This window comes from Mandrillus leucophaeus, unplaced genomic scaffold (genome assembly GCF_000951045.1).
Source record: "Mandrillus leucophaeus isolate KB7577 unplaced genomic scaffold, Mleu.le_1.0 Scaffold1033, whole genome shotgun sequence".
In the NCBI taxonomy this organism is placed as follows: domain Eukaryota; kingdom Metazoa; phylum Chordata; class Mammalia; order Primates; family Cercopithecidae; genus Mandrillus; species Mandrillus leucophaeus.
Window position 1 is genome coordinate 34270 of NW_012098466.1, and position 12352 is coordinate 46621.

Sequence of the window (12352 nt, forward strand, 5' to 3'; positions counted from 1 at the left end):
AAGCATAGCCACAATAGTCCTGATGATTGGGACCACTGGGACATCAGCTACTCAGCACTCCAGAAGGACTAGAAACCAGAATTCGTGGAAGACCTTGCAACAGACATGCAACAGGAGTCCAGAAGTTCCACCACCTACAAAAAAGGTTGTGTCCTTCCAACCACGCTGACTGCAAGCCTCTGTAATCACATTTTCTAAAAATAAACCAAGGCTCAGAATGGTGTCACCAGCAGTTCTTGTGTTTATTCATTTATGCACACATTCATTCAAAAAATATTTAAGTACTTAGTGTGTAGCAGGCACTATTCTAGGTGACGGAACACAGCAGGGCATGAATCATTCCAGGTCACTGCTCTCATGGAGCTCAAATGCCAGTAGAGGAGAAAGGAAATAAGAAAACAAACAAATAGATAAAATATTCTTAGACAGTGATAGATACTTTGAATACTCCAATAATAATGAATATTATAATAATACTTCAATAAAAATGATGATGATAATATTAACAGCTAAACTTATATAGATAGTGCTTAAAAGATCCAAGCAGGGTTCAAAGTGCTTTACATATATTAACTCGTTTGATCCTCACAACCTTATGAGGAATGTGCACTACAGTTACTTCCATTTAACAAAGGAGAAAACTGAGGTTTAGAGGCTAATTTTCCTGAGTTCCTGAGAACAAGGGAATATGACGGAGAGTGGTGGTATGGGGAATGGGGTTCACTTTAGACAAAATAGTCAGGACAGATTTCGTTTAGGAGGTGATACTTCAGCTAGAACTCGAACAATGAGAAGGAGCCAGCCTTGGAATGCTGTGGGGGAAGAGCATTCCTGGCAGAGGGAACAAGTGCTACGGCCCAGAAAGAGCTACACAACAGGTACGTTTTAGGAGAAGAAAAATGGCCAGCATGACTGGAATGAAGTGCTGAGTCACACAACGGCAAGATGAAGTTGGAAGGGAGGCTGCAGCCAGATAAGATAGGCCCTTAGTGGGCATAGTAAGAGCTTGAGTTTTCTTCTAGGAACAACAGGAAGACGTTGAAGGGTTTAAGATGGGAAGTGATATGGTACATACATTTTAAAAATATGACTGGCTCCTGTGTGGGAGAGTGGACTATGAGACACAGATAAGGAATGAACTAGGGAGAACAGCTAGAGGCTATTGCAGGGATACAGGTGAATGGTGAGGGTGATGAGAACTATTGTTGCAGTAGGGAAGTGGTCAAGATATGTTTTGGAGGTAGAGTCTGCATGATTGGCTGTTGGATTAAAATAGGGTGATAAGGGAAAGAGAGATGGCATTTATGATTACCATGGTTTTGCCCTGACATAGTGACTTCTGAGAGCTGATTATTAAATTGTCAGGAATTTTGCAAGCCAGTTGCTAAACATAGCCGTTATTAAAAATTAAATGTTACAAATTTACAATTAAATAAATTATATTAGGCAAAAGTAACACATGCCTAAAAACATATCACTTCCTAATTGTTTTACTTATACCACATTTCTATTGTTATCTATGATCTTGAGGTCATTGATGGCTACATATCTGTTTGGTGGAAATATTACATAATGGTAAGCTGGTGTGCATCTTTCCTGCAAGCAGTGACCTCACATCGGTTACTTTAAATTAGCCATGGTGGGAGTATTTACACCATGGAAATGAGCAAATGTGACAGATCAGGGCTTCTTCACTTACTGTTTTGTGGATTGCCTAGAATGAAGAAAATGATGAGGGAAATGTCAATAATGCAGATTAGACTTAAAAGTGTATTGCGTTTGTAGTCACTGAATTATGAATAGCATAAAATATTGAGAAATTCTTCTTTCAGGATTCAAAAGTATTCTCTGGTGTGACATCTCTTCCCCCTCCTTCTCTCTTTCAATCTAGGGACTAAGCATTATCCAAAAGCAATGGTTACATTACTGCATTGGATGAGACAAATTCTAGTTGCTTCGTTTTGTTTTTATTTTCTACCACGCAGGGGCACATGAGGAAGATGTGACCAGGTATGGACAAAATTCTAAGATATATTTATTTTATCCACATGTAGCATAGTGTGTTAGAAAATTCTGCAGCCCTGTTACCAGAAATTTGTACTAGATCCCCCTGGACCACGGGGAACCTTTAAGTATGCTGAGGGTCAGGTCTTGTCATGCATAGGTAAATTAGATCCTCTGCATGAGCTAAACTGCAAGCTCCATGGGGGCAGGGAGCTTTGTCTGTTTGTTCACTGATTTACTCCCAAGAACTCTGAATAGTGCCTGACACACACTAGGTATTTAGTGTTGAATGAATAAATGATTTGTTTTTCAATGCAATAGCGAAAGCTTTCTGTGAAAGGGTGCCTCAGAAAAGCTTAGAACCCAACTGAGGATTTTAAGAGGGCAGTTGTGCTGGGTAACAGCAAGAGAAAAATAACACAAGGTATGTGATTTTTCTTTTATGGTTGAGAAGAGATCTAAATAGGGAAATAATGCCAGTTCTAATCTAAATATTTTGGAATAAACTGTAACTTCCTTCAGTTTCTCTCTAGCCTCTCCAAAAGGATTTAGCAATGTTTGGTGGTTTTGCCTAGGTATTTTAACAAAAGTTGATCTCATGCTGGCATTATAGCACGATTGTTTTTTTTTTCCTCAAGAAAACCTGTTCAAAAGACTAACAGGGCACTCAAGCGTTCTCTGAGAGAAAGAACAGTCATAGAAATATTAAAATATAGACTTGCCCCTTTTTTTCCTAAGTTCCACCTGAAAAGCCCACCAAAATGTGCCATTCCAGTGCCTGAAAAGCAATGCGGAAGAATTTCTGTATCTCAAAAAATTCTGGAAATGATTATTACAGCAAGTCATTTCTCAACCACTGTTCACACTGGCCGATGAATAGCATTCTTGAGTTCTCCAGTGAGCAGAGCCAAACAAGTGACTTCAGACTTCCAAATCCCAGGAGTGATTTTGGCCTGGCTCTGACTTTCCCGGAGGCAAAATTATCCTCCTGCAGAATACATCACAAATCCCTGTGAGGACTGTCCCTTTCCAGGTCTTAAGAGAGCGCTAAAAAAATCGAAAGCCTTATGCCTCTTTCCAAAATCCACTAGCACTCAGCATTTGGCTTTATGCTGGTTTATGACAAAATATTCTCAACTGTGGGGCCTCAAGGGTTTCCCTTAAAATATTTTTTAGTAAGCAAATACATTATAATGATGCAGATGACTCCCCAAATTAAACATGTACAAGGATTTGCACAAAAATTTTAAAATGCTTCTCATTTGGCTTCCGTTTTAAAAGCACACTTGTAAACGAGCTCTTTTTCAAGGATATATAAATTGTATATACAGGACAAAGAAACAATGTAGTCATTCCAGGGAAAATAAAAACATTAGCTTAAATGAAAAAAAAAATAATGAACCAGTTTATAGCATCAGTCTGTGAAACTCAAACTGGGTAAGAGACTGAAATGTGACGATGCCATATTTGGGAGGGCGTCGCATACACATTAGCGAAACCTTTTACTGAACTTTGCTGCTCAGTGTCAAAATACCCAGCTGTGCGATGGTGCTACCAGGTGTTGTGGGAAGCCTGCTGTGTGAGACCTGGGAGGCAAAATAAAGCATCCCCGAGCTGCCCCAGAGTCAAACCCATTTCTGCTTTCTCCAAAGTGCTCCCTTTCTTGTGGCTAATGTGAGCTTGACCTTGAGCCCTTCCTGACACAATCAAGAAGAAGCTATAAACCATGGGTGCCCTAGGTTAGGATGGTGTTCAGTCGACCAGAAACATCTTCAAGTTTGAGACAGTCCCCCATATAGCATAGTTATGTGCCCATGTTTCTTCCTACCTTTCAGAAGATGTGAGGAAGTATTGACCTTGAGAGTATATGTGTACATGTACAAAAGGATTTAAATTCTAGAACCTCTCCTTAAAGATTTCAGGTGCATCATGGTTCACTTAAAGGCTCTAAAAAAATTAAAATTAAAAAACATTTCAGGTGCAGTATATATGGATGTGTGCATGCACATGTCTACTAATCTACATATGTTAACTATATAATAAAAGGTGTAGTAATTGAGTAATGGGTTTTCCCATTATTTGGCTAACAAAAATTATAGCATATGCTCCACACAGACTATTTCCAAAGTATTATTATTGTTTTCATTGCTGTTGTGGATGGTAACAGGCAACAGGTACTAAGTAAAAATTATGCACCAGACACGTACATTTATTGTCTTGTTCAACTCTCACAAGAAACCTATAAGCTAGATAAGATTATTCATAAGAGAAAGATGGGTAGAATGAAGCTGAGAAGGGTGAAGTCACTTGCCACAGGGCAGCACTAGGGAAAGGGGAAGCTGGGCTTCAAGTCTGGTGTTTGGCTGCTCTAAAGCTGATTTTTTTGCCCCCAAATAAAGTGAGCAAAATATGGAAATCATTAGGGACAGAATTTGACCTTTCTTTGACAATTTTAAAAATAATTCTTGCTTTCACAGTGCCCCTAAATCACCATTATGGTAGATGTATACAAATAAAAGGAATTGTAGACATATGCAAATGCAAGGCAGATGTATACAAATATAAGGAATTAAGAGTTTCTAATCCCAAGAGTTATAGACAAGTAGACTTTTATTGAATGTTTACAACCGCAGCAACACAAGCAAACAGCCATAGTGATGTTGACTTGGAATATAGAAACTCCATCAAATCTATTGCATCAGGTAAAGGGAGTAAGCTCTGTATTCACCAATTTATAGTAAGTGCTTCTCCACATAAGACAAATGTTCCAGAAGAAAAATCTACCATTACTTTAAAATCCAAGATGGCTTGAAGTTTTTCAAGTTGAAAACCTTAAGCAGGAATAATGTGTGATGGAGAACAAAGAGAATTTCTGATTTTAAAAAATCCAGGCATTTGTGTGCATGTTGGGGGAGGTTGGGGAAGGCACCTGGCATGTCTGCAAGTGTGATAACACAGATGAGATCAGTAATTGCACTAGATTAGCCAGTCAGGATGGGCATTTTGTCCACTGTAATTCTCATAACATCTTCATTTATTTTCAAGACATTTCTGAATGGAAATGTCACATAGAAGCACAACTGAGAGAATTTCATCATAAAGCAAGCTTTTTAAAAAGAAAAATGCACCATGTTACAGTCTTTAGAGTTCATGTTTTCACCTGATATAGACATAGTTTTAGAAAATCATGCCTGAAACAAGATGAAACTGGGTTAAAATATTATAGAATGCAAGATGCCAAAATCGTAAAACGTTAAGTAGAGGAATTATGACCTGCTCCAACCCCTGAATTTTTCACTTACATCCACTCTGTAAAGCAGCACGTTGTGTTGGCCTGTTCTTTATCATCACACAAGCCTGCCTTGTTCATCTTTATCTCAAAAAGTCAGTTCTAAAGCATTCAACAGGATTATTCACTGTCTAGATTTTATTCAAATCAATTTAAGATCTCCTCCCCATCGGTGCCCAGAACAAAAATACAAACTATGCAGCATCTTCATTTCCTTCAGAGTAACACAACTCCAGGCCAATCGCCCAATTCGAATTTGGGGAAGAAGCTGGTCACCCCAAAATAGCCCCCATGTAAGGCTGCACACACAGCCATGGAGATGGCCTGGCACTCAGCTGGCGGGAGGATGGGAAGGCAGCAGGGCCCGTGCAGATAGGTTCTCAATAAGAGCCCCATGTTAATTCATGGGTTGCTGGCCACAGATGAGTTATTTGAGTCCCTCCCTTGAGAGAAATTTATAAAACAGAATTCCAGACTATAGAATAAGTTTACCAATTGTCTTAAAAATCCCCAGGCATGTCTATTTTATAAAATTAGGCATTAAACTCATTAAATAAATATTAAGATATATTCTAGAATTCCAAAAAGTTGTCTTAACTACAATATTTGTAACAAGAAGATTCTATTAGTGCAAACGCAGAGGTACAAACATGCACCTGCCCCCTCCCACATACATTTTGAGAGCCTTGCTGTTAACCCCAAACTACAGCAACCTAACCACCTACCCATAGGACCTGTGGCTCTGCACACATTCACTTGACGATAGACAGGGGTAGATCGTTGAAAAGCAAGCACTTGCTCCCTTAAAAGCCTTCTATTGTCAGGCTTGCAGAGGAAGAGTGGGGAGAAAAAAGTTCTGCATCTTTTATGGTTATTTCTGCTCACACAAAAATTTCTGATGTTGCATTAAGTAGTAATCAAAAAATACCTCCATGCCTTTTTTCATTTGTAAATAGTATGGCTGGGCTGGGGGTGGTGGCTCATGCCTGTAATCTCAGCACTTTGGGAGGCCAAGACAGGTGGAACACCTGAGGTCAGGAGTTCATGACCAACCTGGCCAGCATGGTAAAACCCCATCTCTACAAAAATACAAAATTTAGCTGGGCATGATGGCAGGTACCTGTAATCCCAGCTACTCAGGAGGCTGAGGCAGGAGAATCACTTGAACTGGGAGGCGGAGGTTGCAGTGAGCCAAGATCATGCCATTGTACTATAGCCTAGGCTACAGAGCAAGACTCTGTCTCAAAAAAAAAATAAAGAAAGAAAGAAAGAAAAACAAAACCCAAAATTATTTTTTTTATTTTCTCACATCCTACCTTCACTGCATATTACTTTATTATATATGTTACAAGATGTCTTGGCTGAGCTAAAGCTCAGATATGGATATTTCCAGAAAGTGGAATTAAGCAAGACTCTTACTTCACCTATCCACTTGTATTTATCAATTTGCTTATGTTTTGAAGAGCATCCTTGGAAAAAGAGTCAAACCCTACCAACCTGAAATCTTTGTTCAGGTACCTGAATCCTTGCTATCAGTCGTTTTAAAACCTGTGGGATAAACTTGCACTGCACATCGAAGCTTTATTCTTATATATTACTTAGCCTTGTGTGTTTGTAAGTAAAAGTATGTAATTTAAATACTGCTTTTTTGGTTGAATCAATCAAATCTTAAAGTTTAAAGCTTATTGACCTTATTGTCGGTAAATTAAAGGGAAATAATGATTTATTTTATTTTATTTTATTTTATTTTTGAGACAGTCTTGCTCTGTCATCCAGGCTGGAGTGCCATGGCCGATCTCGGCTCACTGCAACCTCCTCTTCCCCAGGTCAAGCAATTCTCTTGCTTCAGCCTCCAGAGTAGCTGGGATTACAGGCCTGTGCCACCACATCTGGCTAATTTTTGTATTTTCAGTAGAGACTGGGTTTTGCCATGTTGGCCAGGCTGGTCTTAAACTCCTGACCTCAAGTGATCTGCCTGTCTTCACCTGAAGGCCAAGGTTTGAAGGATCACTCAAACACTGAACTGTTGAGTCCCAGTTGTGGTATGGAGAGGCTGTGGTTCCTACTAATACTAAAGTTTAGGTGAATCAGTATTTTGAGGAATTAGATGACTAAATCAACTCATAGCAAAGAATCACTTCTGGGTGGTACAATTGAACAGCATAAATGTCCCTTACCACTCTTACATGGAAACGGGCGCAACAGGAGTCAGAACGAGGGTGAGACTGAGGGTGCTCCAAGAAGCCACCCTAAGAACGAGGGTTTCTAGTGTAACTGTCCATCTGCACATAACTTGGAAAGTGATGATGAATCCATCCCATCTCAGGCCATCTGCCTCGGCAGGTTGCACACTCTGGGGAAGACTTGATAGGTCTGACTTGGAGAAGGTGAACCACCACCACCTGCCCCACTTTGCTATGTAGGGGGAAAGGCACCACCCTTCTCTTCACTTGTCTCTTCTGGGTGGCAACTGCTTCTCTGGATTTACAGAACAGCACCACTGCTGTCATTTAGCCAACATCAGGGAAGGCTGACTTCCAGCTCCATGGGCAGCAAAAGGTCAATGTCAGCTAAGGTGAGAGGGCAACGGTCAACAGGAACAGGAACAGAGTTTCAGCCTTCCAAGTGGCATGTGCCCAATGGGTGAACATGTGTACATGGGTCCACAAAGTCCTGACCCAGCCAGCTGTAGCACCAAAGCAGTGAACTGTACCATGAGTTCATGGGGCACAAGAAGTCATGTTATGTCTTCTCCATCCTAGCTCCTAAAAGAAGCATTAGTCATAGGGGCATGAGGACCGAATACTAGTTCTGTCTACATGGAGTTGTACTCATATCCACCCAATCTGAGGCCATGGTGGTGGCACCATTCCTGCCTCATAAGAGGAATTGCATGAGCACGTCCAAGACTGCAAGAGTCACAGTCGAGAGTGAAAACCAAGACTGAGCCTTGGATACTTGGAGGCACCTTGAGGATGCCCAGAAGTGTTAGCGGCAGAGGCTCTGTATGAGACAGAATGTCCTGCCATCTCCTAACAGGGTACCAATGCTAATGTCCCGGGCACAGCGGACGCCACTGTGTTGTCTGCCCTGCACTTTTCCCCAACTCCATTGACACACATTTCACTCCACCCCCAACCATGAGGGTGGGCTCATTCCTGACACTGGATGAATCAGAGCCCTTCACCAGCCCTCCCAGGACACAGTGATTGATCAAGTGCCCCAAGAGGAGCTGTGCGGAGTCCTTTCCCAGCCTTTCTTGAACTGAAGGTGGAAGGATCTGGTTACAAAGTGAAGATAGGCCTTAAAGCTGCAGGCCCCCATCCCCAACCTCGGTTAAGTCTTGAGGAAGAAACTGGCTTGAGAAAATAAAGCTCGTTTGCAGAGGTAACCTGACATGGAACTGGAGCGGAAGACAGCTAATGATGCTCACATCTGCAGGTCCAGTCACCTTGCCTCCCTTCAGTTGGTTACATGGACCAATAATCTCTCACTGCTTCAGCTAATGTGAATTTGGTTTTTGCCACTTGCGTTGGGGTGAAGTTATAATACAACAATGCTATCTGGCCAGTGAAGTCTGAGTTATTTCAGTTACACAAAGGTAGATGTGATAAGAGTTTGACAGATGTGACAATCCTAGTTTTTCCTAATAAACTAAAAAATAGACTAGACACAATTCATAAAATATGGATTTGAGTGGGTAATGTCTCACATTAGAATTCTCTTCTCCAATAATATAAGAAGATAGCTAATCACTTGTTTATTATTAAATTAATTGAAATAATAGTTGGAAATATACCTATATGATGCTATAGAAATGATTATTTTTAGCAAATTTGTCATTATGTTGAATGATCTGGAAAAGTATACTTAAAAATAAACAGAGTTCATACTGCATTGGCAGAGAAGGAGAGTGACCAACTCATAACTTTTGATATGAATTTAGACTATGAATAATATAATCAGAGACCCTGGAAACAGAAAGATTTAGTAGACGATCCATTCTACCTCTCGGATGATATAAAACCATGCTATGAAACCATCTATTCTTTCAACAAGTATTTACTGAGCTCAGTATCTGTCTTGAAGGATCAGAGGTAAACAAAAACGGCAAAGTTCCTACTGTCTTGGAGCTCACATCTGCCTTAGATTGCAATAATTGTCATAAGTTGTATCCTATTCATTGCCTGCTCTTGTTCTGTATTTGACACAGAAAAATGGAAAAACTGAGCTCTATTCTTGAGAGGCTCACAGTCCAAGAGAAACTCGGAATGTACATGTTACATGCTACAATGTTACCATGCCGGGGGAATGAAAACCATGCCTTACCTGGTTGATAAACAGGAAAGAACAGGAGGGATGGTTATTACTAGGGATACAATAACATAAGACATCTTAAAACTCTCCTAGCTTAGGCACCAAACTCTTTTCTGGGTCTTTTACTCCATTCGATTCACTTGTTCCTGCCTTAGAGCCTGGTGGCCAGCATTTGATTTTTGTGCTATGGTAAACTGTGGCAAAGTTCTTCATTCTAAATCACTTGCTGAAAGAACTGATCTTACTCTAGTATTTGTTTAAATCAGCAAGTCTTTGTTTTAAGGCAGCGGTCCCCAACCTTTTTGGCACCAGAGACCAGTTTCATGGAAGACAATTTTTCCATAGACTGGGTTGGTGGCGATGGTTTCAGGATGATTCAAGTGCATGGCATTTATTGTGCACTTTATTTCTATTATTATGACATTGTAATATATAATGAAATAATTATACAACTCACCATAATGTAGAATCAGTGGGAGACCTGAGCTTGTTTTCCTGCAACTGGATGGTCCCATGTGGGGGTGATGGGAGACAGTGAAGGCTCATCAGGCATTAGATTCTCATAAGGAGCACACAACCTAGATCCCTCGCATGCGCAGTTCACAATAGGGTTTGCACTCCCCTGAGAATCTGACAGGAGGTGGAGCTCAGGCAGCAATGCAAGCAATGCGGAGTGGCTGTAAATACAGATGAAGCTTCACTTGCATGTCCACCGCCCACCTTCTGCTGTGGGGGTTAGGGACCTTTGTTTTAAGGTACATCACAAAAATGTAACTATTTGCTTCACATGCTAATATGTCAAGTATTTCTTTCTAACTGTTCAAAATGTCTACCTGATTCCCGGCAATTAAATTAGCAAAATCCTTTTACAGGCCCCTGAAGTACCCATTCTGCATCCTACCTGCCTCGGCTCAGGATTTCCCTAACGTCACCTAAAAGGCCCTCGAGAGGCACTTAGAACACCAGCTCTGCAGGCACGCTGTCTAGCTTTAAATCTTAGCTCTTTACTGACTGTGTTATCTTGGGCAAGTTACTCAGCCTCTCTGAGATTCCTATCTTCCATCTGTGAAATAAGAATAATGATGCCCAGCGATACGTGAAGATTAAATGAAATCATGCATATAAAGCACTCAACAGAACACCTGGAACATAATAAGCATGCAATTAATATTTCTCTATTATGATTACACAGGAGCGCATGATGATCAAGTATATTAAGATGATACACTACCATCATCTTAAAGAAATATTTTGCTTAGCTGTTTGGTACCACTTATACTTAATCAAATGACTACTGTTTCTTTAAAATATGAATAAAGGCTACTTTCCAAAATATCTGCTATATTCAGTGGCCATATTAATTTGTCATAGAGGTAATATGTGTATGATATCCTACTGAGAACTACAAAGAATGATAAGTAAGTCATAGTCCTTGCTTTCAAGAAGTTTACTATCTAGGAGTAGGATAATTAGACCAGCATAAAAAATAGGTATATACAATGTGACAATCATTATAATAAAAGTATAGTAAAGTGAAAAGCAACTGAATCCATTTGAGAAGACCTGGAAGAGGTGACATTGGAAGTCTCACTAAATTTCAGGTACAGATGAAGGAGCTAGGCATTTCTGTAGATGACAGCACATTCTTTATTCTTTCCTTCTTCTCTGACTATTCTTTCTTGGTCTCAGTCTTGGACACACATCTTTCATCCAATGTGTAAAATTCAGTATTCCCCAGGATTCCACCCTCAACCTACTTCTCTTCTAATCTCCATATCCTGAAATAGCTCACTCATATCACATATTCCATTCACTCCAGATATAAATCTCCAGCCCTGATCTTTCCCAAGATTCAGACTTAAATCCAGCTTCCTCTGAGATGCCTCTTCCACCCATGGCACATCACAAACTTGTCACAGTGAAATTTGTCTCATATCCTCCTCCCATATTCCTTATTCTCATTGGAGATACTACTCTCTGTCCAGTCACCCAAGCCAAACTCTGAGTGTCCCACACAATAAATTGGTCACCAATCCTACAGAACCTACCTCTAAAATACTTCCACAGATCTCCCTATCATTCTCCATTTTCACTGTTACTGTCCTACAATCTTTCTTCTTGAAAATGGCCATATCGTCCCAACTGGTGTCCCATCTAAAGTATTACTCCCCTTCAATATACTATCAATAGTGTCATCCGAATATATTTTCTACAATGCAAAACTGGTACTGCTTAAAACCCTTTCCTGCCACCTAGACAAATCCAACATTTCTTGGTAAGTCATACGAAGTCCCTGTGATAAGACACCTTCTTACCTTTCATTTTAGGCTCCAGAGTAACCAAATCACCTGCAGTTCCTTTGATACCTGTGTATTCTTTTTCACAACCTCCAACATCCTCTGCCTGAAAATCCACCTGCTCCTTTTTACCAGGCTTTTGCTTTCCTACTTTCTCTTCAAGGTTGTGCCTGATAGTCATTCCTCTGGAGAGCCTGCTAAGGTGCTTTTCCTATGGGTGCCTGTGACTCCCCATATGAGTCCCTTTTATAGCCTTCATTATACTGCTGTGTAATCATTGCTTTACTCATCTTCTCTCCCATAGACTGTGCATATCCTGAGCAAGACATCCTGTTTTCATTCATTTTTTAAACATATGTTCACAGAGTGTTTACTGGATGAAAATGATACACTAGGTCCCTGACTTCCTGAAGTTTATATGTTAATGGTATATGTCTGGTAAGAG

General features: G+C 40.3%; 1 long non-coding RNA gene across 1 annotated transcript in view; it reads right to left on the bottom strand.

Moving 5' to 3' along the window:
- LOC105538657 overlaps positions 1-12352 on the bottom strand; it is a 47195-nt gene that overhangs the window by 28259 nt on the left and 6584 nt on the right. The window lies entirely within an intron of this gene.